General features: G+C 40.7%; 1 protein-coding gene across 2 annotated transcripts in view; it reads right to left on the reverse strand.

Annotated features, from left to right (window-relative positions):
* The window catches only part of Rin2 (Ras and Rab interactor 2), a 197,271-nt gene that overhangs the window by 138,987 nt on the left and 31,639 nt on the right, over positions 1-26,645 (reverse strand). The gene's annotated exons all lie outside the window — the stretch shown is intronic.

Genomic DNA, 26,645 nt, shown 5'->3' on the forward strand with positions numbered 1-26,645 from the left:
GAATCACAGTGGAAAAGGGCGTGGCTAAAGCCACAGTATTATCTAATGTTCGCAGCAGCAGCATTTATGTTAGCTAAGAGGTAGGAGTAATCCGAATGCCTATCAACTGATAGGAAAATGATATACCCATATGATAAAATATCATTTAGTTATAATCAGAAATGAATTGCTGATATATGCTACACCATGAATGAAACTTGAATACAGTAGGCCTTTGATACATGGGTATCTGGGTACAAGAAAACTGTTGTTGACAAAAACCACGGATAAGGATGCAGAATTCCATGTTGCACTGTAATGCTTCATTCATTTTTCCCATAATGCCACCTGACTTCTGCCAAAGACATGTCATCTTTCCACAAATCTCAGAGCTTCACTTCTCATTCATATTAAAAATATTCACTTTTACCTTATTTTGGGGAACCAGTAGCTCTTTGAGATGGGGAGCAGAATTTTTCTGAATCAGGGGGAGAGAAACACTCCACAACTCACAGAATGACTCAAACACAACTGATGATACCAGAAGATGGACTGACATGTAACTGACATGTGTAATGCTCAGATGTCTAATTAATGTGGTAATTTAAATTTTTTTTTTCAGTCCTGTGGCTTGAGTTCAAGGCCCGGGCACTGTCCCTGGGCTTCTCTTTTTTGCTCAAGGATAGCACTCGACCACTTGGGCCACAGCTTTTTCTGTTTATGTGGTACTGAAGAACTGAACCCAGGGCTTCATGCACGCTAGGCAAGCACTCTACCACTAAGCCACATCCAGCCCTAACTTAAAGCTTTGTTTATGAGATTTCTTTTGATTTTTAAAACTACATGTAAATAAATCCATGAATGAGGCAGACAGGCTTACTATACTAATTAGAAGACCTCACAGTGCATGATTCTATTTACAAGAAAAGTCTGGAATAGGACTTTTAGTTCTACATGAGTAGTTGCTGGTGGCTGGGAGGGAAAAAGAATGAGGAAATGACTGCAAACAGTTACCAAACTTCTTTTCTGAGGTGACAGTTTGGAACTAAATACTGGTAATAGTTGTAAAACTCTCTAAACCAAACATAAGTACTGGTAATAGTTGTAAAACTCTCTAAACCAAACATAACTCTCATTTATGAAAAGTGACAACTGGCTCTCTGGAGATGATGCATTGCTTCTCTTATTCCTGTTTCTCTTTCATAAATTCTCATGTACTTCTAGGTTATATTTAAATTTGCTGTAATCAAATGTAAAATACCAGTAAGCTAGTAACAAAGAAAAAAATCTGTGTCTATACTGAAAATCATTATGCTTTAAAAGGGTGGACTTTATGGTATAGAAATCATATTTTAATTTGTATGATGTGTAAGAAGAGTAAACGATTATATAAATTACATTAAAGGCATGGTTAAACTTGGCCAACCCCGGTTCCAGTCTGCTCCTCTAGGGCTGATGTCTATTCCTAAAGACTTGAAACAAATGCAGACTCAGCCCACAAGTTCTTGCTCAGGATAGCATGTTGTCTCTAATCTTAGACTGATTTACTGTAGCATCTGTTCCAAAAGAAGACAGAATATAACTAACAAGTTATTTCTTTTCATGCTAAAAGGAGATGGAAGTAGCTTCCCATGAGAGATGTTGTTTAAACTTAAGCTAATGATCTCAAGTATTATTATTTGTCAGCTGGGAAGATATTTTGACTCAAAAACATCACTCAGATTTTTGTGAATTCACTGTATCAGCTGCATAACTTACTTTTTTTGTCTTGCCCCCTCTCCACTCAAAATATGTTTCAGATATACTATAAAATAAAATTAGAGGGATGACATAAAACTGTCTCTTGATGAGGAGCACATAATTCTCAGCATGTACTTTTAGAAAGCTCCTCCTAAACAATGATCAATGATGAAAAGACTGATAAACTTTATCATATAAAAGTTAAGGTAAAAATAATTAAGGTATCTGCTGGGTATGGTAGTGTACACCTGCAATCCAATCAGGAGGCTGAAGGAGGAAGACTGACACCTGAGTTATAACATAAATTCTTGTCTCAAAAACCAAAAAAAAAAAATGTAAGGTATCTATGCATCAGCATATATCATAAACAATTAAAACACAAAAGAGTAGAATGGCTTACCACTTGCTAGGAATTTTAGAAAATGATTAATTCAAATGAATCAACAAAACATTCTACTAACCCAGGGGTGAAATCAGAAGCTATTAAAGAGAAATAAAAGCAGCCATGAGAAAAAACCATACAGGAAAAGATACGTGTCCAATTTGAGCATGTTGAAAATTCCTAGTAATAAAAATACAAATTAAACTAACAATGAGAGAGATTTTTTTTTTTTACTTAGGAAATTACCCAAGATCAAAAACGCAATAATGCCCTTTGGTTGACTTCTCAGAGCCTTTATCTTCCACCAAAGTATTTTATTTTTCTTTAAACATATCATCCTGTCCACTAAGTTAAAATTGTCTAATGTTTCCCTTTTTGCTATGACATGTACAGGATTGGCTCAAATTCAAGCTCTGTAACTTATTTGTGTGTGTATGTATGTGTGTGTGTGTGTGTGTGTGTGTGTGTGTGTGTGTGTGTGTGTATGTGTGTGTGTGTGTGTGGCCTCCTTGAAAATCACTCTCCATCTTAGTAAAATGAAGATCACTAGATTACCCATTTCATAGTGGGCTCTTAAAGAGTCACTGAAATCATATAAATAAAATCTTTAAGTATCTGCATATGGCATGCAAGAAATAATAGTTGTAACAATGGTGACAGTTGACTAGTCAGATTTCCCACAATATAACAAAATACTTGTTATAATCAATCCATTATTTTATAGATATTAGTCCACGATCAATTGGTTCCATTGTTCTGGGCCTGTAGCCAGGTGGCCATCTCCACATGAGCATATATGGTAGAGCAGAGCCGCCCATCTTATGGCCAGGGAATGAAAACAGAGAAAGAAGAAGTCAGGTTATACCCTTCCAGGATATAACCCAATAAAGACCTCTCATTAGGTCCAGTCTCTTAAAGGCTCCACCAACTCCTAACACTGCCACACTGGAGCCCAAGTTTTTAACAACATGGGCTTTTAAGGGACATTGAAGATGGAAACAATAGCAGGAATCCAAGATGACACTGTTCCAATATCTTCTAGTTCCTCTAAAATAAATATTTCCAGAATTATATGACTTTAACTCAGTGCCACTTTTTAAAGTAATTATACACTATAATGTTTGAAAACCAATTTAAAAAGTGTCTTGAAGGACATAAAATAGGTCAGTAAAATTAAAGATGCAACAATCAGCTGCATTACTTAATTAACCTCAGTAATGGAATAGAAATACATTACCCTTATTCATTATAATAGCTACAAAAATTAAATAGATGAGAAATCATGTAATTCAATAAACATAAGAGCCATTCAAAATTATGCCACCCTAGTAGAAGAAATGAGGAGAGATTTCAATAAATGATCTCCAAGTTATTAAAGCAGAAATACTTAAGAGTGGAAATACTCCTTAATTTAATATAAAAATTTAATGCAATTCTAATTGGAACAGCTACATAACATGAGAAATTAAATGAAATCTAATTAGTTCAGTTTTACTGAAGAATAAGCTGGTGATGTGTAACAAGAACAGCACATCTCTTCATTATCTAATTGTTAAGTTGCTGGTGTGGGAGCTGAGGATGAATCCTTTATTTTTGATGGGAAGCATAATTTGAAGAAAACTTCATCTATGAATTCATTATAATTTTAATAAACTGAAATAAAAATTTACCTGGAAGAACTTGGGGTCTGTTAGGAATAGCATTATCTTCCAAAACATTTATTCTAGAACCCACTTCTGCTAATGGTTGGCACAATCATGGATGTGCATAGCCATGGTGATGTTACAGGGTAAGCTCATGAGAACAGAAGTGACCACGCAATGATGTTCTACAGACAAATGAGCTCAGGTATCTTTAAATGTGCAGGATGAGTGACTTACCTGGTTGTCCCAGACACTAGGTAGCCTGTCCCTACCCCACAGGATCAGAGGTGCTGCCTGGCTCCTACCAAGTTACCCAGAACCCAACAACACCAGAGCTTCCCTCATCCACTTGCATTGTTCAAGGAGCAAAATTCAACTCTCCTCTCAGGCAGGAGCTTTCCCCTTTGTAGCTTTCAGCAATGAACATGTTCACAGAGTAAGGAGATGACCCACATTGGCTCACTAACTGGAAATTTGGGGGCAAAAATGAAGTCACTCTGAATTCAATTCTCTATATTTGTGTTTATTGTCTAAGAAAAGTAATTTGTGTTTGCATTTCAAGGGGAAGATGAGATGGCCTTTTAGAGAAACCTGACTCTTCTGGTTTTCTTTTCCTTACATTATAGATTTCTAAATGCTATACTTCTAATTATCTCTTCTGCATGACTTAAAATTATATTTATTTCGGAAGTGGCGCTATGGCTCAAGCAGTAGAGCACTTGCCTTGAGCTGAAGAGCGCAGGGACAGCGTCCAAGCCCAGAGCTCAAGCCCCACGACTGACCAAATATATGTGTGTGTGTGTGTGTGTGTGTGTATATATATATATATATATATATATATATATATATATATATCTGAGTATTTGGAGTCAAGTCTTTAAAAATGATGAATTTTATTATACACCTTTTAAAAGTCACAGATATTTTCAGATTGTATATTTGTTAACTCCAGAAGAACTAGTAACTTCCTTCAAACCTGTCAAGGAGATATGTATGGAGGACAGGTCGGGGAGAGGAGGGGACTAGGACCAAGAAGAGCAGAAGCTCTGGCTAGGTCTGTACGTGCTATGGACACTGCTAAGGAGCTGGGATTTGGAAAGGGTCATTCATCAGCATTCATGCTTAGCAAAGCATAAAGCACAAAGCAGAGTCCCACCAACCAGGTGGAACTGGCAGTCAATCCTCACTGCTATTTATACTCATTGGCTGTATCTACTTTAGCAAAATGGGTCCCTTGCCACATAAGCAAAAATTGAATGAAGAAATGCAAATTGATTGCTAAGTAATTTGCTACTTGCACACGTGATTTCCTTATTGTTTGACGTCTATCTTGTTTTGTAATACTGGGCTTGCACTGGGGTCTTGTGCTTGCTAGGTTGGTGAACTACACCCTGAGTCTTTTTATTTTTCAAATAGGATCTCAGTACTTTTTTTCTTTTTGGCTTGAGGTAGCTGGGAATGCGATCTTCCTATGTATGCTTCCCATGTAACTGGGATGACAGGTTCAAACTACCATGCTCAATTTTTGTTGTTGTTGTTGGTCATGGGACTTGAACTCTGGGCCTGGGTGCTGTCCCTCAGCTCTTCAGCTCAAGGCTAGTGCTCTACCACTTGAGCCACAGCACCACTTATGGCTTTTTGAGTGGTTTATTGGAGATAAGAAGTCTCACAGACTTTCCTGCCTGGGCTGGCTTTGAATCATGATCCTCAGATCTCAGCCTCCTGAGTAGCTAGGATTACAGGCATGAGCTACTCACTGTACCTGGCTTTCTCCCCTGTTCTTGGAGGTAGGATATTTAAAAAGCTGCCTCAGGCTCAGCCTTCCACTGGGCCCTGACAGTCAATACTGCAATTATGAGCAGGATTCCTAAAACGGTCCACAGCTATTCCACCCAGGAAGGAAACCTCACTCCCCAGTTCAAGATCACTCCACACTCCATCTAATGTATACCATAGGTAACCAGGGCCACTGTGGGTCTCACTCAGAGCCTGATGCAGGGATGTCTGGGGAAATGGCTTGGGCAGAGGGAATCTGATAAGAAGGAGAGTGGAGCAAGTAGGAAGTGATGGCTTCAACAGGAAGCCATCTTCAACTCCAAGCTGCAAGGACTTCTTGAATTGGAACTGGAAGGGGGCTGATTTTCTATACTCCATGCTAGTCAGCCACTGATTGAGCCTGCCCTGCTGGGAGTGGGGAATCCTTGAGAGGGAGTCCAGTTAGCAGCCAACATCCTCCGCAGAGTGGGGCACCAGATAAGGCTAAAAAAACCTATATGTTCTCCCTCCACTCCCTTATTTACACATACCTACTCATATAGAAAGCTTTCGTCTCGGGCTGGGAAGGTGGCTCAGTGGTAGAGTGCTTGCCTTGCATGTATGAGGCCCTGGGTTCGATTCCTCAGCACCACATAAGCAAAAAGAAAAAAGCCGGAAGTGGCTCTGTGGCTCAAGTGCTAGCCTTGAGCTGAAGAGCTGAGGGACAGTGCCCAGGCCCAGAGTTCAGGCCCCACGCACGACCAGACCCCCCCCCCAAAAAAAAAAGAAAGAAAGAAAGCTTTCGTCTCATTCCTCCTGCATGTGAGATCACAAAAACCACCTACTTGAGGGTAAAACATTCTGGACATTCATGCTATTTAAAGAGCTCAACAAGTTGCAAACAATGACTCAGAAAAGCTAGATACCCAAGGATGTTGGCCTTTATTGACTTCTTAAAAATATGTTTTATGATGATGTTGGTATGGCAAAGCCAACAAATGAGAAGACAACATCCATTGGAAAGAGTGTGTAACTTGTTCCTATGGTTTCAAAACAATTTGTCCCCACCAAAATTAATGTTGTGGCCAGATGCTGGTGGCTCACGCCTTTAATCCTAGCTACTTAGGAGACTGAGATCTGAAGATTGCAGTTTGAAGCCAGCCTGGGCAAGAAAGTCCATGAGACTCTTATTTCCAATAAACTGCTCAAAAAAAAGCCAGATGTGATACTGTGGTAAAGCACTAGCCCTGAGCACAGAGATGCTCAGGGACAGAGCCCAGGCCCTAAGTCCAAGCCCTAGGATCGCAAACAAACAAACAACCGAACAAAAATCTAATGTGACATGACTGCCAACTGAGTGGTATTGAGAGGTGGTAGGGCATTTATAAGGTACTGGAGTCACAGGGGCCCTGGCTTCGTGAAGGGATCAATCGGTTCCCATGGGAACTGGGTGGTGATCTTGAGAGCAGATTCTTAGGAAGCATCTGAAGCAGCTGTCGTCTTCTTTTATTGCATGCTACCATAAGGCCATCACCAAGAGAGAGGTAGTCCTCTCATCTTAGACTTTCCAGATTCTAGAGCAATGGTCTAGATAAACCTCTTTTCTTTGTAATTTTCCTAGTATTCAGTATTATGTGATTGCAAATTCTCACAGATACCAAGAGGAGGGGCAGCCATGACCAAGAGGTCACATGGGACAACACCGGTGTCTGCAAAGAGGCAGGGGGTGAGTGGGAAACTGTGCAGAGCCTTTCTTATGGTTTCCACAGGAAGGGACAGGCAAGGTCAGTGACTCATTTGAATGATGTCAGCAAGCTTCGAGGTACACAAGCTACTATGGCTTGAATGTTATTTAAATGTGTTGTTCCAAAAATCATGTTGAAACTTAACCCTCAATATAACAATAGTAAGAGGAAGGGATGTTAGGAGGTGCCTAGACCATGAGGGCAGGGCCCTCAGGAGAGAATCAGGGCCTGTGAAGGAAGAAAGGGTAGAGAAAGCACTGTAGATCACTTTGAGAGAAAGCAAATTGGCCAGCCCCTCAGGGAGTTATGGAACCAGTGATGACTGTCAGAGGAACCCAAGTCTCTCAGCAACTGGCCTGCCTTACTATCTCTGGCTTACAAACTCAGTGACAGAACTTGGAGCACACAGCTGGCACTCTCTGTCAATCACAATTCCTTTCATTTCAAGGATCCAAGCACATTCTCATGTCCTTAGAAATGTAAGGAAGAGATGAATCATAATACATGCAACTCAAATATTGCCATGGACACAATGAGCCTTGTAGAAGTGTTTGCTATTATTATTTATTGCTGAAAACATCTGGACAATCGAATTAATAAATGCACTTTATATTCTGTGTTGGCACTTTGGAAGCCAGATGTTAGATTCCTCAAAAAAATGAACACAGAGGGGCTAGGAAGTTGGCTCAATGGTAGAGTGCTTGCCTCGCGGGCATGAGGCCCTGGGTTCAATTCTTCAGCACCACATAAGCAGAAAAAAGCCAGAAGTGGTGCTGTGGCTCAAGTGGTAGGGTGCTAGTCTTGAGCTGAAGAGCTGAGGGACATAGAGCTACCCTATGATTCAACAAAACCATTCTTGAGCATCTATCTGGAATATTACACGTCAGGTTACAGTAAAGATACTTGAACAACCATGTTCATTGCTGCACTATTCACCATAGCCAAATTATAGAAACAGCCCCAATGAACTCCAATGGATGAATGGACTAAGAAAATGTAATATATACATAATGTGAATATACCCATCTATCAGAAAGAACATTATATGACTTGCAGGGAAATGGATGGGCCTAGGAAAAATTTACATTAAGTGAATTCAGTCTCAGAGACACAAACTGTGCATGTTTTCTCTCCTATGTGGAAGTTAGATCTAAATTATATCATATGTGAAAACATATACAAACTAGGTTATATGCAAATACACAAACAGAATATACAGAGGATATACTCAGGGAAGGATTCTTAAGGTGTAACTCCTTTGAAAGAATAACAGTTTAACAAATGATTATCAGAAAACTGAAACATGTTTTGTTGGAGAGGGTCAGCAAAGGAAAAAGGGGTAGATGAATAGAGAAAGGAAAGGGAAATGGTCAATATATTCAATATACATATGTAAAAGTGGAACTATAATTTGACAGTATGAATGGAATTGGGAAAAATGAAGGACAGCAAAGGAAGGGGTGACACTGATTAAGATGCATTGGTACCCATAACCTGATTTGTTGAACTGAAACCCCTATGTACAACTTCTTTTTCTTTTTCTTTTTCTTTTTTTGGTCAGTCGTGGGGCTTGAACTCTGGGCTTAGGCACTGTTCCTGCACTCTTCAGCTCAAGGCGAGCACTCTACTGCTTGAGCCACAGTGCCACTTCTGGTTTTCTGGTGGTTTATTGGAGCTAAGAGTCTCACAGACTGTCCTGCCCGAGCTGGCTTTGAACTGCAATCCTCATATCTCAGTCTCCTGAGTAGCTAGGATTATAGGCATGAGCCACCGGTGCCTGGCTTGTACAACTCCTTAAAGTTTTAAAAAGAAAAGAAAAATAAATACCAATCATAAAAAAAAAAGTCTAGGTTAAACCTGACAGGTCTGTAATCCCAAAACTAAGAAGGCTGAAACAAGTGGATCCTAAGTACAAGATCGGCCTGGGCTACATAGTCAGACCCTACCTCAAATATAATCAAAGATGACATGCTATGAAATATTAAGTTTTTATATATGCTTTCTCTACTACAATAAACTTGAAGGTTACAGCTCTTACATTGCTTTATCCTTCCTTGATCATCATGGTAATTATATGTAGTCATAGAATGTGCTCCATAAATGTTTGCTGAATATGATAGATTCAGTGTATCAGGAAAACCACACTGATTTAATCTCAACTAGTAGATGGAAGAACTTTATCTGAAACAAATTAATAGGACATTTTTGGTTCACCATTCCAAGGACAGTTATACTTATTTTCTAATGTTGCATAATACAATTTTCAAATAGAGTAAAACTGAAAGAACGTTTGTGTGAACACCCACATACGCACCGCCTGAATGCTCCCACTTGACAATACAAATGCTCAGTATCTGTGAATTTAATCAGGATTGAAAATATCCAGAGGAAAACTCAGGACTGTATTGAATATGTACAACATCTTTTTTTTCTCGTCATCATCCACCAACAGTACAGTATAACACTTTTCATGGTATTTCCATTGTATCGCATGCTGTGCGTCATCTAAAGATGATTTCAAGTACATGGAGATGTGTGTAGGTTCTAAGGAAATGCTGGCATACAAGGGACTGGAGCAGCCTTGGATTTCCATAGACAAGGGGTACCTCAAGGGGTCCCCTAAAGAGATCAATGCACAATGGATTTGTTTTACAACCTACTTATCCATCTCTACATCCCTTAATCCATCCCTCAATCCATCCTATTTCAGGGATATTTTATATATACCTCTACTTCACATAAACACTTTACCATTTGTATCATTAACTAAGATCTGATCTTTTTCAGATTAAAAACAATTCATGTAAAAAATTGACACCAAGTTTTCAAAAGAAAACTAATCCCCAACACCAGGCATGCAATATTATCTGGTTGAGGGCAATTAGCAGCTGTGCATTCCTAAGATCTTTGGAGGGTGAAGCATCAGCTGGAATGTGGCCTGTGGGGCATCTGTGTGCGTGTTTCCCATAGATGCTAATTATTCAAAGTTGGGTATGCAGAGCACAGACTCTGACACAAAGGTTAGTGTGCAGAAGGCTTATTAAGAGGTACCTAGGGGATCAGTGCCTTGGAATGGGAAAACGGAGTCAGGCATGGGTACAGAGGGAAGTGGAGATTCCCCATGTGGACTCTAGAAGCATCTGGGGGGGGGGGGCTGAGATGGTTACGTTCTTGTACCCCCACCTCCCACCATCAGTCACTGAGTGCAGGTGACTTTGAACTAGGCAGCTCTCTGAAAAAAAATCTACTAGAGGCTACCTGTGGTCAGCATTCCCAGAAAGGAGACAACAAGTTCCTCCTTGGTGGGATCTGGTGACAATGCAGTCTGATCACCACAGTAATGCTACTTCCTTCATTTTAAGGACACGTAGTCCTTAATAGTCCTGACAAGTGCAAATGCTCTATTCCTCAGCAACAGGAAATTTCCAGCCCAATCACATTTAGGATACTGGGGAGAAAATTACTGGCCTGGTATAGGCTGTGATAGCATTTGCCTTTATATTCTGTGCAGGAGGAAATAGGTGCACAGGGCTGAGACTTGGAACTGACTGTTAGCAGGACATTTCTCATGGAGCAGGAAGTCTCTATACCTTAGGTTAACAGGTGGATTTCACCATGCCATTAGAGATTTCACCTTGCTATTCAAAGATGACACAAGAAAGAAGTGAGGACAGAATTTCATAGCAATGAAAAGTAAATTATCTGAGATGTGGCATACAAGTTAATGAACCATGAGTTTGAACACAAGAGAATGGGTTAAAAACTAAGTCATGCCAGGTACCTGTGGCTCACACCTATAATCCTAGCAACTCAGGAGGTCGAGATCTGGGGATCACAGTTCAAAGTCAGCCTAGGCAGGAAAGTCTGTTAGATTATTATCTCCAAAGAACCAGCAAAAAGAAGTAGAGTGTGGCTCCAGTGACAGAGCACCAGCCTTGAGTGAAAAAGTGAACCAACAGTACCCAAGCCCTGAGGTTAAGCCCCAGGACCGGTACAAAAACAAAACAACAACAAAAACCCCTAAGTCCTATAACTTCATGTAGAGTCATCCTATCCTCATGAAAGACTTAAAAACCAAGTGTTTGATCAAAATTACATTTTAGAATGCAATTTTTATCTTCTACTCCCTTCCCTTAAAAAATAGGTATCTTCTTGGGGTAGTCCCTTGCCACCTGTGAATGCTTCAAATCTTTTCACCATTCTCCTTATCCTCTGGCAGTGTCTTACAGGGCAAAGCTTGTATTTCCAACACGAAATGAAAAAAATCAACCCAATCCACACAGCATTTCCTACCCTTCTTGTTGTTGGGTGTGGTCTTTTGCTCCCGGCTCTGCCGAGAAGATTGTCTCACAAAGGCTTTTTTGGGAACTGAGCAGTGAAGATGGAGCTGGAGTATTGTTTGGCAGTCAGGGGCCATGGCAGAGCTGGCATGACTGTGAACAGCATCTGGAGGTGGGGAGGGGGGGCATGTTCCTGACTCAGTAGCCCCCTGACTGTTGGCAGTAACCAGCCTGTTGAGAAGAAATGGCTCTGCAGTGCCATGTGGACATCACTTGGAAAGCTCAGCCTAAAGCCTGCTTCTTGATCCACCTATGATTGTGAGGATTATGTTCCTCTTATCCTCTCCTGCCTAAACCAGCAGGATAGAGATGATTGAGATGTGTGCCTTAGAAACCATGACCAAGTAAGGCCTAGCGATGTCAACAACGGGGATGCTGAGGCAGGAGGACTGAATGCAGCCTTAAGACACTGTCAGGAAGGAAGGAAGGAAGGAAGGAAGGAAGGAAGGAAGGAAGGAAGGAAGGAAGGAAGGAAGGAAGGAAGGAAGGAAAGAAGGAAGGAAGGAAGGAAGGAAGGAAGGAAGGAAGGAAGGAAGGAAGGAAGGAAGGAAGGAGGGAGGGAGGGAGGAAGGAAGGAAGGAAGGAAGGAAAGAAGGAAGGAAGGAAGGAAGGAGGGAGGGAGGGAAGGGAGGAAGGAAAGAAGGAAGGAAGGAAGGAACGGGAGGAAGGGGAGGAAGGGAGGAAGGGAGGAAGGGAGGAAGGGGAGAAGGGGAGGAAGGAAGGAAGGAAGGAAGGAAGGAAGGAAGGAAGGAGGGAGGGAGGGAAGGAGGGGAGGAAGGGAGGAAGGGGAGGAAGGGAGGCTGGGAGGGAGGAAGGGGAGGGAGGAAAAAGCAAGATTCTGACCAACACATAGTCTATGACCCATTAACAGTGGATTTCATTTTTTGTCTTTTTTCTTTCATTTTTTTTTCTTGGGGTGGGGGGAGGTACTGAGAATCAAACCTAGGATGTTGCACCTGTTAGGCAAGTACTTTGCCACTGAGCTACACTCCAGCCCTAACAGTGGATTTAAAATGTTAAAAGCTTTAAAAAATGTTAAAAGCCACATCATACTTTCATCAAACACAATGAAGATGTTTCTCCACTTAGGGTGGAATTCTGTTCCAATAAATCCATTGCAAGTTGAAGATATCCTAAGTTGCAAATATGCTGAAGACGCCTAACCTACTTTAGTATCATACATAGCTCAGAACTCTGACATTAGCCTACAGTTGTGCATTGTGACCATCGTATTGCATATCAATAGGTGAGGAACAGACCAAAATCCAAAATCTGAAGTAAGATTCTCTCAAATTGCAGTACTTTTCTGGTATTCTGAAGTAAAATAATAATAATAATAATAAAGTATAACCTGAACCAGTGTGGGTCAAGAATGTCATCTCTAGGGCTGGGAAGGTAGCTCAGTGGTAGAGTGCTTGCCTTGCATGCATGAGGCCCTGGATTCGATTCCTCAGCACCACATAAGCAGAAAAAGCCAGAAGTGACGCTGTGGCTCAAGTGGTAGAGTGCTAGCCTTGAGCTGAAGAGCTGAAGGACAGCCTCCAGACCTAGAGTTCAAGCCCAGGACTGGCAAAAAAATTAAAAAAAATTAAAAAAAAAGAATGTCATCTCTAGAAGTTCCATGTACAGAGTAGATTAAAATTGAGCCATTCTAATATAAACCTAGGCATTCAGAGCTCCCCCCATAGGACTAAATACAAACTCACACTAGACCTCCCTTTCCCCTCTTATTTCATCTCTTATCATATCTCCTGCTCTAGAGTCTTAGCACATCATTCTCATCTGTAAGCACTCCTTACAACTCTGGGTTTCCATTAACTGTTCATCTCCCCTTTCTCATTTCTATCACAAATCTATCTGCCAGCAAAATGTCTACAAAGAATTTGACAAATCATAACTCCAGGAGCCTCTCATCAATGCTTCTGCCCATTTCATAGGTGAACATTTCAACAGCTTTTTGACCCTATCATTTTACAACGTAACTGGGTCTCCAATGACAGTGCCAGGTACTTGATAACATCAATGAAGTACATGTACAAGAAAGGAGTTGCCCTGGTTTTCTCTTCCTTTCTTCTACCCTCCATATCCACCAGAGCTTTACAACATCCAAACCTTGAAAGAAGCCAGTTAGCAGAAGCAGCCTGAGACAAAGTAGCTGGCAGGGCCTGCTCAGCAGCCGTATGCAGCAGAGTCAGAGAAAGACAAGACTAGATCTAGGGATGGTGAAGGAGATGACCAGCTCAACAGAACCTCATAGGAATCAATGGATTGAACAGAATGGAGCTGTGGTTACAATATGCCACACAGAGGCCCTATTTTATCATGCTCTGTTCATAAAAAGTAGATATTTTCCCTCCTTTTTGGAGAATAGTTGTAAATTAAGAACAATTAAATCTATGCATCTATCCATGAGTTTTCATGTTGGAAAATGAGGCAGATAAATGAGGAAGGAACCATAAAGTAGTACAACATCACCCTAAATGGAGGAAGTGACTCATCCCGCTAGAGAGCACAGAACTGACCGTGGGATTCAACCATCCTCACACATTCTCATGGCATGGCTGTGACAAAACACACAGGACATACCCTTGACCCAAGTCACTGGTGGGTTCAGTCCTCACAGTGGGGAGGGAGGGAGAGGAACTGCTATTCTTGGCTTACTTCCAGTCATTGAGAAGGAACTGATTGGGGAAGTTGAAGTCATAGGCTTTGGGAAAGGTAATTCTTACATCATCGGTACGTTGGCAATAGCTGGCAGTGGGAAATCTAGTCAGGTTTTTCTCCTTTATAAGTGGTCATTTCAAGAACTGTAAAGGTGAGTCAGAGTCTCCAGAAAAGTAGCTTTCTTCCCTTCGGACAAGAGTGAGAAATTTGTGTAAATGGAGTCCAGATAGCACAAAAACCAATATGCAATTTTTCAAGGCATGATTGCAACCAGCTGATGTGCTTGCATAGACAACATTGCAATAAATGAATAGCAGGAAGGGACAAAGGATGGGTAAGGGTCCTGGAGGCATAGGTGAATCCCAAGCAGTGCAGTGAATCTATAAAATAGTGTCCAGAAGATAAACACCCAGAAAAGGAGGTCTCAAAAATAAAACAAAGCTTGATAAGACCATGAAATGATTGTGAAAAGATGCTCTTGAAACATGAAATGGTTGACTGGTAGTAGGACAAAGGAAAAGCAAATCCTAATTCATGTACCATAATCAATCAAGACTACAAGACTGGGAAGAGGGAGCCAGCACTCACAAGTACTTTGTCTCCTAAAGTCCATGAGACAGTTGCAAGAGATGGAGCATGCCAAGCTATGGCTAAAAGTAAAATGCATATGGAATTATTTATGGTCATCTTTAAGCATTTATGAGGGCTGAGGAGGTGCTGGTAGATAATAATGATCCCTGGTTCTATAGATAGGGACCACAGTAGCTTACTCTAACTATTTATTTATTTTTTGTTAGTCTTGGGGCTTGAACTCAGGGCCTGAGCACTGTCCCTGAGCTTTTTCCGCTCAAGGCAAGTGCTCTACTACTTTCAGCTACTGCACCACTTCTGGTTTTCTGGTGGTTAATTGAAGATAAGAATCTCACAGACTTTCTTGCCCAGGCTGGCTTTGAAACACAATCCTCAGGTCTCAGCTTCCTGAGTAGTTAGGATTACAGGCATGAGCCACCAGCACTGGCCTGAGTGTTATTTTATCCATGCCTGAGGGTTATTTTATCCATGACTCTGGCTGGGAACTTTTGAAAAATGGGCCATCTTGTTCAAAAAAAAAATCATCACTGAGGCTAGCTTAGTTTTCTAAAGATAAACTATGTCAGCTTAGCTACATTATGTATGTCTTTGGCAGGACTATTAAACAGAAAATCAGGATAGACCTGTTATGCGGATTCAAGTTAAAAAAATCAAGCGGTATCCTTTTAGCTAAATGAAAAACTGTGTAAGATGATGGCAATATAATTGCTAAATGTTCACATACTATAAAGCCTCCAGTTGATGGACTGCTATCAAACAGAATCAGGCCTATCCTGTTCAGGCTGTTTTATTAAAAGGTTAAGTGCAAGCAGGTATTTGTGGAAGGTGAGTTGACAAATGACTTAGACCAAATGGTAGATCTAATAAGAGGCAGGGTAGATTAGAGAAAATGAGGCATGATGTACAGCAGACAGGTACTCAGAAGCAAGCACTGAATTTAATGAGTAATTCTATTAGAAACGCAGAAGCACTATCTTCTTTGCTGTAACCTTTACCCTCCTTCATAAGCTGCAGTATTAGCACAAGAAAAAGAAAAGAACAAGAGCAGATTTCTCCATCTGACCTTGGCTGCCAGACTAAAAAGAATTACTGTGCTCTGACAACTGAGCAAGGACATCATAAAGACATGTATCCTAGAAAAGCAAATACTTGGTACTTATCTCAAGGATCGGTATCTATCTTGAAAAAAAAAAAAGGTATGGCAGAATGCATTCTTTCTTTGAAGGGTTGACCAAACATCAATGATCAAAGTTTAATGAGCATGTCAGTCTTAAGAGACCCTGACCCCAAGTAATAAAAGTGTAACACCAAGAGTAATTAAATGTGCTAGGTGTGAGAACAATAAAAGAACAGAAAAAGAAAGAAAAGAAAAGAAAAAAAAAAACACTTATCCTAGAATAACCTTAAGTCAAACCCTGCCTTTAAAAAAGCCAACATAGATACTTCTGTTGTCAAAGAGCATAGGGTGCCCAGCTTTGAGCGCCCACAGTCTATATGAGTGTGCCCCTTTCTGCTTGTTTGTTTACTCCATAAAGCTCTGCCAAGTTTTCTTACCACTATGACTTGTCTAGAAATCCTAACTCTGTGACTCAAGTGTCAAGAACCTGGGACCTGGGACTAAATCTCTAAGTGAAGGGTCCCTACTTCTAGAGGGAAACTTCACCAACCATCTGGAACCGGTGATATTACAGATCAATGTTTCCCCAGCACCCTCCTTTCGTGTACTAGCTTCCCATTCTTCATGCTGTGAGCCACAGAAAAGGAAGATTGGACTCACCCTTTAACTTAAACTTATACCCAAACAAGCTATTTGGTTAGATGTGCTTAAGTTACATTTTTGTGCCACAATAAAAGTTTGTAAAAATGAAAAGAAGAAATTTTAAAAGTGCGAATCTGAGTACCATCGAAAACTCTTTTGGGTCATAGCGAATGATTCTTGTAACTTGCTTTGGGGAGATGGGATGAGACAACACAACTGGGATGCAAAATACAACCTACGTGCCTGAAATAATAGGCTCACTAAGTGAAATGTCCAGAGATATGAATGCACGCTCCTGTGAGTGGGGTACTGGTCAGGAGCCTCTTGGCCCCCATCTGCAATCTCTGTGTGCCCCCTCAGACCAATAAATAATCTTTATTTCCATATTGCGTTCCCTGATAAATGTGAATGAAAGATTCTGGCTTAAAACACTGGATTTTCACCTTTTCTGTTCTACTTTCCCCAGTTTATAAACTGCATGGGAGAATAACTATTCACCCAGTCCAGCCATTCTTCCAATCCACAAACATCACTTGGCATCTGTTACACACCAGGCAGTAGGAGATAACAGATATGAAAAATCACCACCCCCTGCAACCTGGACACATATAAAAAGACCACTTTGCTAAAACTGGCATTTGTGGTCAATGTTATATATAATACAAAACACCCACCAAGACAAACTGAGGACGACTAAGGTATGGTTTTAAGGTATGGTATTATTGTAAGTCTAGCCTCTAAGGAAAACAATTCCTCGGCTCCATTTTTTTCTAAAATTAGATTCAAGTCGGTTAGATGAAAATCCATTTGAGATAAATGAATCCATTCTAAGGGTTTCAAAAACTGCACCTACATAATAAAACTCAGCCTATCCCCAGACAAGCCACCTCTTTAGTACCAAATGGCTCTGTATGTTAGAGAATAAAGATGGATCCATCTATTGCTACAAACTATAGCAGCCCCCAAATTGAAGCTTTAGTTACTTCCCCAAAGGAAGACGTAGCAGCTGCGTTCAACCTGCCCTTGTAGGCAGCTACAGAGCTCACACCAATCAGGGTCTTGTGGGGGCACCACGCTCAGCCACCATAATCAACTTTCCAGAAAACTCGGGTGAGGTCTCTGGTAGAACATGCTGCAGAGGAAGTGCGCAGCATTGAGTCACAATGCTCAGAGAAGAAAACGCAACTGTGATTCATGTTACCAAAAAGAAAAGGTTACGCAGGGGGAAAAAGCAACCAAAAACCCAAACCATACCAACACATCACAAAGCTGTGAATACCACAGGGGGCATGGCAGTGTCATTTCTGCTTTTTCGAAACACCCAAAGAAGGGAAAGAAAAGTAACTTTGCAAAATTAAGCCTAGACAAAATGGTTACAAAAAGAAGTGAGTTCTGTTCCTTGAATCTGGTATTTGTTACAAGAAAAAATATATAAAAACAATATTTTTGACCAATCTCAAATACTCAAATATATCTTCTTTCACATTTACTTGTCAAACTTTGGGTTGTTTGGGGGGGTTTTTTGTTTATTTTGTTTTTGGTGCCAGTACTGGTCTTGAACTCAAGTCCTTATAATTTTCCTTAGCTTTTTGTTCAGGGATGGTGCTTACCAGTTGAGCCACACCTCCACTTCTGGCTTTTTGCTGATTAGAGATTCTTATCTCTTGGATTTGTCTGCCCAGGCTGGCTTTGAATCATGATACACAGCCTCCTGAGTAGCTAGGATAATAGATATGAACCACCAGTGCCCAGTATTTATTAAACTTTTAATTGTTAATTTTTGCTTAAAATACCTTTGTAAACAGTATTCTTATTATAGGCCTCTCAATTAGTATAATTGGATTTCTAATAATGAATTATATAGGAGTGTCAAATAAGAAAGTAAAATTAGATTCACCAGAATCCTATCAATAAGCAAAAAAGCACACAACAGAAAGCAAGGCTCAAAGATACCAGGAGGAACCATTTTCAAACCTGGAATTAACACATAAAGCCATTGGGGCTCAGGCTTAAAGTTTTAGCCAGTGAGTAATCTCTGCATACTTATGCTCCATTGCTTTTGTTGGTCAGTGCTTACATTAAGTAAATATGACATGACCAAACTTTATCAAACATAATATGGAGGTGCCATTTGGAGAAGATTTGGTTTATTCTGGCACCAGACATGGCTAATGGATTTTAAGATCAGTATAGGACAGGGCTGATAAGACCATGTGGGTGGGAAGGAGAGGCTTTGGATAGAGAGGATGGGTAGGCATTGTGTGACTGTCCCAGTTTCTGTGAGGGGTCACCATTGCCATCATAGCAATGTTAGGAATTGAACATGGTGAAAGGTAATGTCACTCAGTGAAAGAGGCAGAGTTGAGCTTGCAGAAGCACGGAGGAGGGAAGAGAGATGGAGTAAATGTGCAACCTGACCACTCCTGACTGTACCAAGTGTCTATCTAACCAGAAAGCAGAGCCCAAGGCAAACAGCCTGGGTGAGGCTTTAAAGTGATTAATTTTTGTTTGCACTTGGTCAAGTTTGGACCAAGCTAACCAAATCACTGAAATCTTTATAGTCTATGGTGTGACTTCTCAAACACACATTTGACATTCCATTTGCCAGTAAAACAAAACAAAGGTATTTGGCAATCAAATAATTGATTTCTGTATCCTATATGTAATGGTCTCATTTAAAACAATCTACTCTGACCTACTGAATACATTTTGTCATTTAATAAGACATGAGGAGACTGTTCATCATTTCAAATGACGTACCTGAAAGACATTTTAGAAACACATACTGTTTTCTATCATGTCTTATATATTTTTCCAAATATCAAAATTCCTCAAACATGTTGTAACTACACCCAGATAAATTACATTATTTTCCACAGACTTTTTTTCAATATTTTTAGTTACAAAATTATGACACAACAGTTGACACAACGTATCATATAGATATTGAAAGTTAATGGGTTTGGCACCTTGAGAAGAAAATCTTACAGAAGCAATACAAGTTTGTCACAGAAATGTTAGGAGACAAATTTTGAAATCGACACCTCTATTTGTTTATCTGCTACAGTATATCCTTCCAGAGATTTTACATACTTGTCTACATACATTTCTTTATTGTGTTTCATTCATTTTGTAATGCTAGTTATAACCTGAAATGTATTTGGCTAGTTACTGTCATTTCTCCCACTAGAAGAAAGCCTCTTGGGGAAATGTACTTAACTATTTTGTCCACTACTAAATCTTCTTGCTTAAGGCAAAGACTAGTACATCAGAGGTGGCCATAAAGATTGAATGAATGAATGGAAGTATTTGAGAAATTGAAAGCAATCAGTAAAAACCAAAGGAAGAGATGGCAAAAGAATTGGACCCTGGGCTGGGAAGGTGGCTCAGTGGTAGAGCGCTTGACTTGCATACCTGAGGCCCTGGGTTCCATTCCTCAACACCACATAAGCAGCAAAAACCAGAAGCGGCACTGTGGCTGAAGTGGTAGAGTGCTAGCCTTGAGCTGAATTGCTGAGGGACAGTGCCCAGGCCCAGAGTTCAGGCCCCACGACAGAGAGAGAGAGAGACAGAGAGAGAGAGAGAGAGAGAGAGAGAGAGAGAGAGAGAGAGAGAGAGAGAGAGAGAGAGAGAGAGAGAGAGAGAGAGAGAGAGAGAGAGAGAGAGAGAATGGGACATTTATCTTTTTACTGTGTTGTCCTTTATGGCAGCTGCTATTGGCTGACAAACCCATTAGTTTCTATTTGAACTCAGTAAGTTAGCTATTGGGCTCACTTTTACTCTATGAGAGCAGTAGAGAGGAATGGATTTAGTGGCTGAAAGAGAGGGGACTGGGATAAATGGGCTGGTTGTGCAGAGGCTGCCATGGAGTAGAATGGATTGGGGGAACCTCTTGTGGAGCATACATAGGCTTGGTAGGCTACCACAGTTCCATGCACAAAGCCTCACCCTGGACTGTTAAGCAAATATCTCCCACATGATCCATCATACCCAATGCGGGAAGGCAGAAAAAACTGAGTGAATGATATAGGTACTGTAGAAAGGGAGAAAATAATTTTGTGCTTTTCTTGTCTGGATATTTTTAATCACTGGTTTCCCATTCACAGACAAAAAAGCACTCAAGGATGTTTGTCTTCTGTTGTTGCTAGACAATGACTATTTGTGGCAAAACAAAACAAAAACCCAACCCTTAAAATCTGATATAATCTTTCCCTTCCTTTTGTTGCTTTTACAAAGGATGTTCACACATAAAATAATTCCTCACTGTGACAATCTGATGGATGAGAGTGGGTGATAATGGATACTAAAATAGTTTGTAAACTTATTTGGAATTTTTTTTTTTTTTTGTCGGTCATGGAGCTTGAACTCTGGGCTTGGGCGTTGTCCCTGCGCTCTTCAGCTCAAGGCAAGCGCTCTTCCGCTTGAGCCACAGCACCACTTCTGGTTTTCTAGTGGTTTTATTGGAGATAAGAGTCTCACGGATTTTCCTGCCCCCGCTGGCTTTGAACCACATTCCTCAGATCTCAGCCTCGTGAGTAGATAGGATTACAGGCATGAGCCACTGGCGCCCGGCGAAAATAATTTTGAACTACAGGGAAAAAACCTCTTTCCACTCAATGAGAAGAAAGCAAGTCAACACAAAATAAGCTAAAGGGACAGACATTTCACCAAAGAAAGTATCCAAATGACAAGTACATAAAAAGCTATGGAACATCATGAATCATTAGAAAACCACTACATCCACAATAAGCTGCCCTAATACTTCTACTAGAATACTTCAACTAAGAGAGAGATTGGAAGTGGTTCTGTGGCTCAAGCAGTAGAGTGCTCGCCTTCAGTTGAAGAGCTGAGGGACAGCGCCCAAGCCCAGAGTTCAAGCCCCACAACCAACAACAACAACAAAAAAATAGATACTGATAACGTCAACAGTTGGTGAAGACAGAGATAAACTGGAATGCTCATGCACAGTTGGTGTGAAATATGGAAACTGGGTCCAAGCAACACCATCTTATCCTCACTGCTACCATGGCATCTTGCCCTAAACCCCTAATTGTTTCTCACCAGGCTTGCTTTACTTACATAAAACAATTTTGTTAGGTTTAATTCCTCACACCTATGTGATTTTGGCCTGTGTAAACTTTGTGCTAGCTACATTTGCTGCTGCAAGTTTTTAGGGCATGAGTCCACTTGCAGATGCCAGCTTTCTAATAAAGATGCCCAGCTTCACCTCTTAAAGTGTAGCTTCTATGTAAAATGGTATATCCTCTTTGGAAAATGGTTTGGCAACTTTAGAAATAAATATACACATATCCTATCACCCAGAAATTCTACTCAAGGTGAAAATATATGTCCACATAAAGTCCTGCATGTAGATGTTCTCAGCAACATTATTCAGAATAGGACTGAAAACAATCCAATTGTCTACCAAACATAAAATAGGAAAACAAAATATAAAATATTCATAAAATGAAGTACAATTAAGCAGCATAAAGGGAACAAATTACTAATACGTGGGTTGCTTTCTTAACATTATATTGAGTGAAAATAATCTGGCACAAATGACCACATTTATATTGTTCCACTTATATGAAACTTCTAGAACACTACCACTCACTAACATGTATGTATACTTAAAATGGGTGAAATTTACCATATGTAAATTATATCCCATTAAAGTCTTTTTTTATGAAACATACTCTAAACATGATTATGTAATACATTTTTTTTTCCAGTTCTGGGGCTTGAACTTGGCCTGGGTGCTGTCCCTGAGCTCTTTAACCCAAGGCTAGCGCTCTACCACAATGCCACTTCCAGTTTTCTGGTTGTTTATTGAAGATAAGAGTCTCACAGACTTTCCTGCCCAGGCTGGCTTTGAACCGTGATCCTCAGATCTCAGTCTCCTAAGTAGCCAGGATTACAGGCATGAGCCACTGGCACCCAGCTATGTAGTACACTTTTAACTTCCTACTCAAAAGTACAACTTGGAAGAAAGAGAGTTCCACATCAGCTCTTCCTCTTCTTTGTACAGGTTACATAAGTCAGTTTCTGCTTCTCTCAGTGTTACAAGCAATACATTCCTTCCTTCCATTCCGCACACTTTCTTGAGTGCCCTGTAGCCTGTGCTAATGGTACGTCGCCAGTGTCCCCTCAGTACCCACCATTCCAGGCATGACAAGGGTGTCTTATCATAGGTCTACATGCCTCTCTTGCTGAAGATTCTCTGAGATCATGAGCATACTTGAGTGACTCTTGGGTACTAAGAAGTCTTTGCTCCTGGGGCAATTCTCCATACTGAAGAATAAGAGATATGGATAGTTATCCCAGCTCCCTCCCTCCTTGAGTGAAACAACTTTGAGATGAGGTCAATACCATCTCCCAGATGTCCTGTGTCCACAGTGAGAATGTGTCCAATCAACACTACAGCTGATCCTCAGTTTAGGATAGAGTTATATCCTCATAAACCCAAGGTAAGTTGAAAATAATTGTTAGTGAATTATCAACCCAACATTCTAACTTGGCACACAGTGCACTGCAGAGTTGCAGTTGCTTCCTTGGTGATCACATGGGAGCTGTGGCTGCTGCCACAACTGCATTTGTATTGATCATATCACTTAGCTAGGAAAGGATAAAATTCAAACTTTTCAGTGGATGATATATATGAAGGTATATGGCTCTCACATTATCATGAGTGAGGGACTTAGGGACACTCATTTGGGCTCCTTTTGTTTCCTAATTCTTCCATCATCATCCTTCCTGGACTCCTGAATCAATTAGATGATTTACATCTATATCTTTGTCTTGGGTTGTACTAGTGGGAGAATATAAAAATGCCAAGAAGGGACACTAATTAGCTTCTACATTTGATACTTCTACTTTATCCTTGTGTATTTGTACACATGTAAACTAAGCATTTAAAAGAGCATATGCTCTAGCCAGGTGATGGTGGCTCATGACTGTAACCCTACCCTTTCAGGAGGCTGAGATCTTAGAATTGCGCTTAGAAGCTAGCCCAAGCATCAAAGTCTGTGAGATTCTTATCTCTAATCAATCACTGAAAAGCAGGAAGAGGAGATGTGGCTCAAGTGGTAGGCTACAGCCTTGAGTGAACAAGTAAGAGACAGTGCCTAACCCCTAATGTGACCCTAGTACCAGTACAAAAAAAAAAAAAGATGAAAAAGGTGACATTGATCAAGACACATTGTATTCACAAACTAATTTGTTGAATGGTAACTCCTTTGTACAACTACTTAAAGATAATCTGGGCTGGGCAGGTGGCTCAGTGTTAAGAGTATTTGCCTAGCACACATGAAGACCTGGGTTCAATTCCTCAGTTCCACATACACAGAAAAAGCCAAAAGTGCTGCTGGGGCTCAAGTGGTAGAGTGCTAGCCTTAAGCAAAAGAAGCTCAGGGACAGTGCCCAGGCCCTGAGTTCAAGCCCCAGGACTGGCAAAAACAAACAAACACAAAAAACCATAAGGTCGCCAGATGCCTGTAATCCTAGCAACTTGGGAAGCTAAGACTTGAAAATCACAATTTGAAGCCAGCCCAGGCAGGAAAGTCCATGAGACTCTTATCTCCCATAAACTACTCCAAAAAAGCTGGAAGTGAAGCTGTGGGTCCAGAAGTAGAGTGCTAGCCTTGAGCAAAAGGAGCCCAGGGACAGCGCCCAGGCCCTGAGTTCAAGTCCCAGGACTGGCAGAGAGGGGGGGGAGGGAGAGAGTGGAAGGGAGAGGGAGGGAGAGGGGGGCTGGCTCAGTGGTAGAGTACTTGCCTTGCATGCCTGAGGCCTTGGGTTCAATTCCTCAGCACCACATAAGCAAAAAGAAAAAAGCCGGAAGTGGCGCTGTGGCTCAAGTGGTAGAGTGCTAGCCTTTAGCTGAAGAGCTGAGGGACAGTGCCCAGGCCCAGAGTTCAGGCCCCACAACCGACAAAAGAGAGAGAGAGAGAGAGAGAGAGAGAGAGAGAGAGAGAGAGAGAGAGAGAGAGAGAGAGAGAGAGAGAGAGAGAGAGAGAGAGAGAGAGAGAGAGAGAGAGAGAGAGAGAGAAAGAGAGAGAGAGAGAGAGATTTAGATATAGTTATATAGATATATAGATATGGATTGTCTGGAGTGTGGCTCAGTGGTGACTGTGTAGGAAGTACAAGGCCCTGAGTTCAAACCCCAGTACTGACCCCAACAACAAAGCATACAATTTCATTAGTAGCTTAATTAGAAAGCTCTAGCAACCTAAAGAAGTACAAATATTGACATACAAGCATCACAGTCTGTGCTCATTTGCTTGCTTGCTGGGACAATGCATGAGCATTGTGCATGGTGTAAATAAGTCAGGTGTTGAAAAGACATTTTTAAGGGTACAAGCCTTACATTTGTACACAGCCAGGAATCCAGCAGTCATGTCTCCTCTAGCACATGCTTTATGCCTTAGAACTTCAATAACAAAAAGAAAAGCATAAAACAGCAAGTCTTTTTTTCCAGGCCAGCTTGGAAAATGTCCTGTAAATTTATGGCTCCAGATTCCAAATTTATGGCTCCAGATTCCAACCAGCATGAAAGTTTTGCCTCTTCTTCCAAGCTATGTTATATCCATGCCAGAGGAGAGAGCCAGGTAGAGAGAGAAGTGAAAAAATGGCATTTTACTGAATTCAAAGCCTTCACTCAAAATGTCAGGAAACGTATGTGCGTAGAATTCAAATGTTTGTTTTTTTTTAAATTCTACTTGCTGCTCTTATTTCATTCTGTCAGGCTAGGGATATATAACTGGTCAGATACAGCCACAAACTGGCAACACCAATGCAAATGTTCTAAAATCTAAAAGAAAAAAAAGTCCAAAGGTCCAAACACATCAGATCCTAAGCATTTCAGAGAAGGGATATAAAACCTGTATTAAGACTGAGGGTAGTTTATTAAGTAGCAAAGCTGACTAAGCAATACAAAATACAATTAAAGAAGTAAACTTCCCTTAACATTTTGCATAGTCTCATAGTCTGGTCTTACTGTCAATCCTATTATTATTATTGTTGTTGTTGTTGTTATTTTGTCAGTTGTGGGGTTTGAACTCAAGGCTTGAACACTGTCCCTAGGCTCTTTTGTTCAAGGCTAGCCCTCTACTAATTTGAGCCACATCTCCACTTCTGGTTTTCTGGTGCTTAACTGGAGATAGTCTCACAGACTTTCTTTCCCAGACTGGCTTTGAACCATGTTCCACAGATCTGACTCCTCAGTAGCTAGGATTACAGGCATGAGCCACCAGTGCCCAGCCTAGTAGTAGTAGTAGTAGTAGTAGCAGTAGTAGTAGTAGTAGAATATATCCATAGTGTAGATTTAATTGCTGGATGTTCTGGATAATGAAGATTTTTTTCATAGTTCTCAAATACCTGTGGTGACATACACACACAAGGTTAAAGAAAAATAACACAGCCATGATTCCTGTGCACCAAGAGTTACAAATTTCGTCTTTCCATAATTCCTACTTCCCATTGCTATAACAAATTACCTTAGCCCAGATAATCATATAAGCAAAGAGATTTAATTCTGGCTCATGGTTCCGGAAGTCCAAGAATAGGGAGGGCACTGGCATTGATTCGGCTAAAGGCCACATGATAGAAAGGCAAGGGGTGAAGGTACCAAGCTCACTGTGTAACAACCCACTCTCACAAGAACCAATCCAACAAGAACTCACTCCAACAAGAAAAAACATTCACCCAAGTCACATTGATCCCGATGCACTGTATTCACAAACTGCGTTGCTAAATGGCAACTCCTTTGTACAACTAAAGATAATATTTTTTTAAAAAGCATTCACCTGTTTATGAAGGCTTTGTGTCGATAATCCAGCACATCCAAAATGTCCCCATTACCCTTCCACGTTGTTTGTTACCTCAAGAATGAGCTTTGCAGGGGACATAACGCAAACACATACCAATGCTAGTTCCCCAGTGGTGTCCAATGGCTGTTCCCCTCTCTTGAAAAATGCTAATATATTCTACTGTCCAGGGAGAGTTCCATTATTGTTCAGTTTATAGTTGTATTTTATTGATATTATTGAC

Source organism: Dipodomys merriami, unplaced genomic scaffold (assembly GCF_024711535.1).
Source record: "Dipodomys merriami isolate MVZ:Mamm:240054 unplaced genomic scaffold, mDipMer1.0.p SCAF_7, whole genome shotgun sequence".
Lineage (NCBI taxonomy): Eukaryota > Metazoa > Chordata > Mammalia > Rodentia > Heteromyidae > Dipodomys > Dipodomys merriami.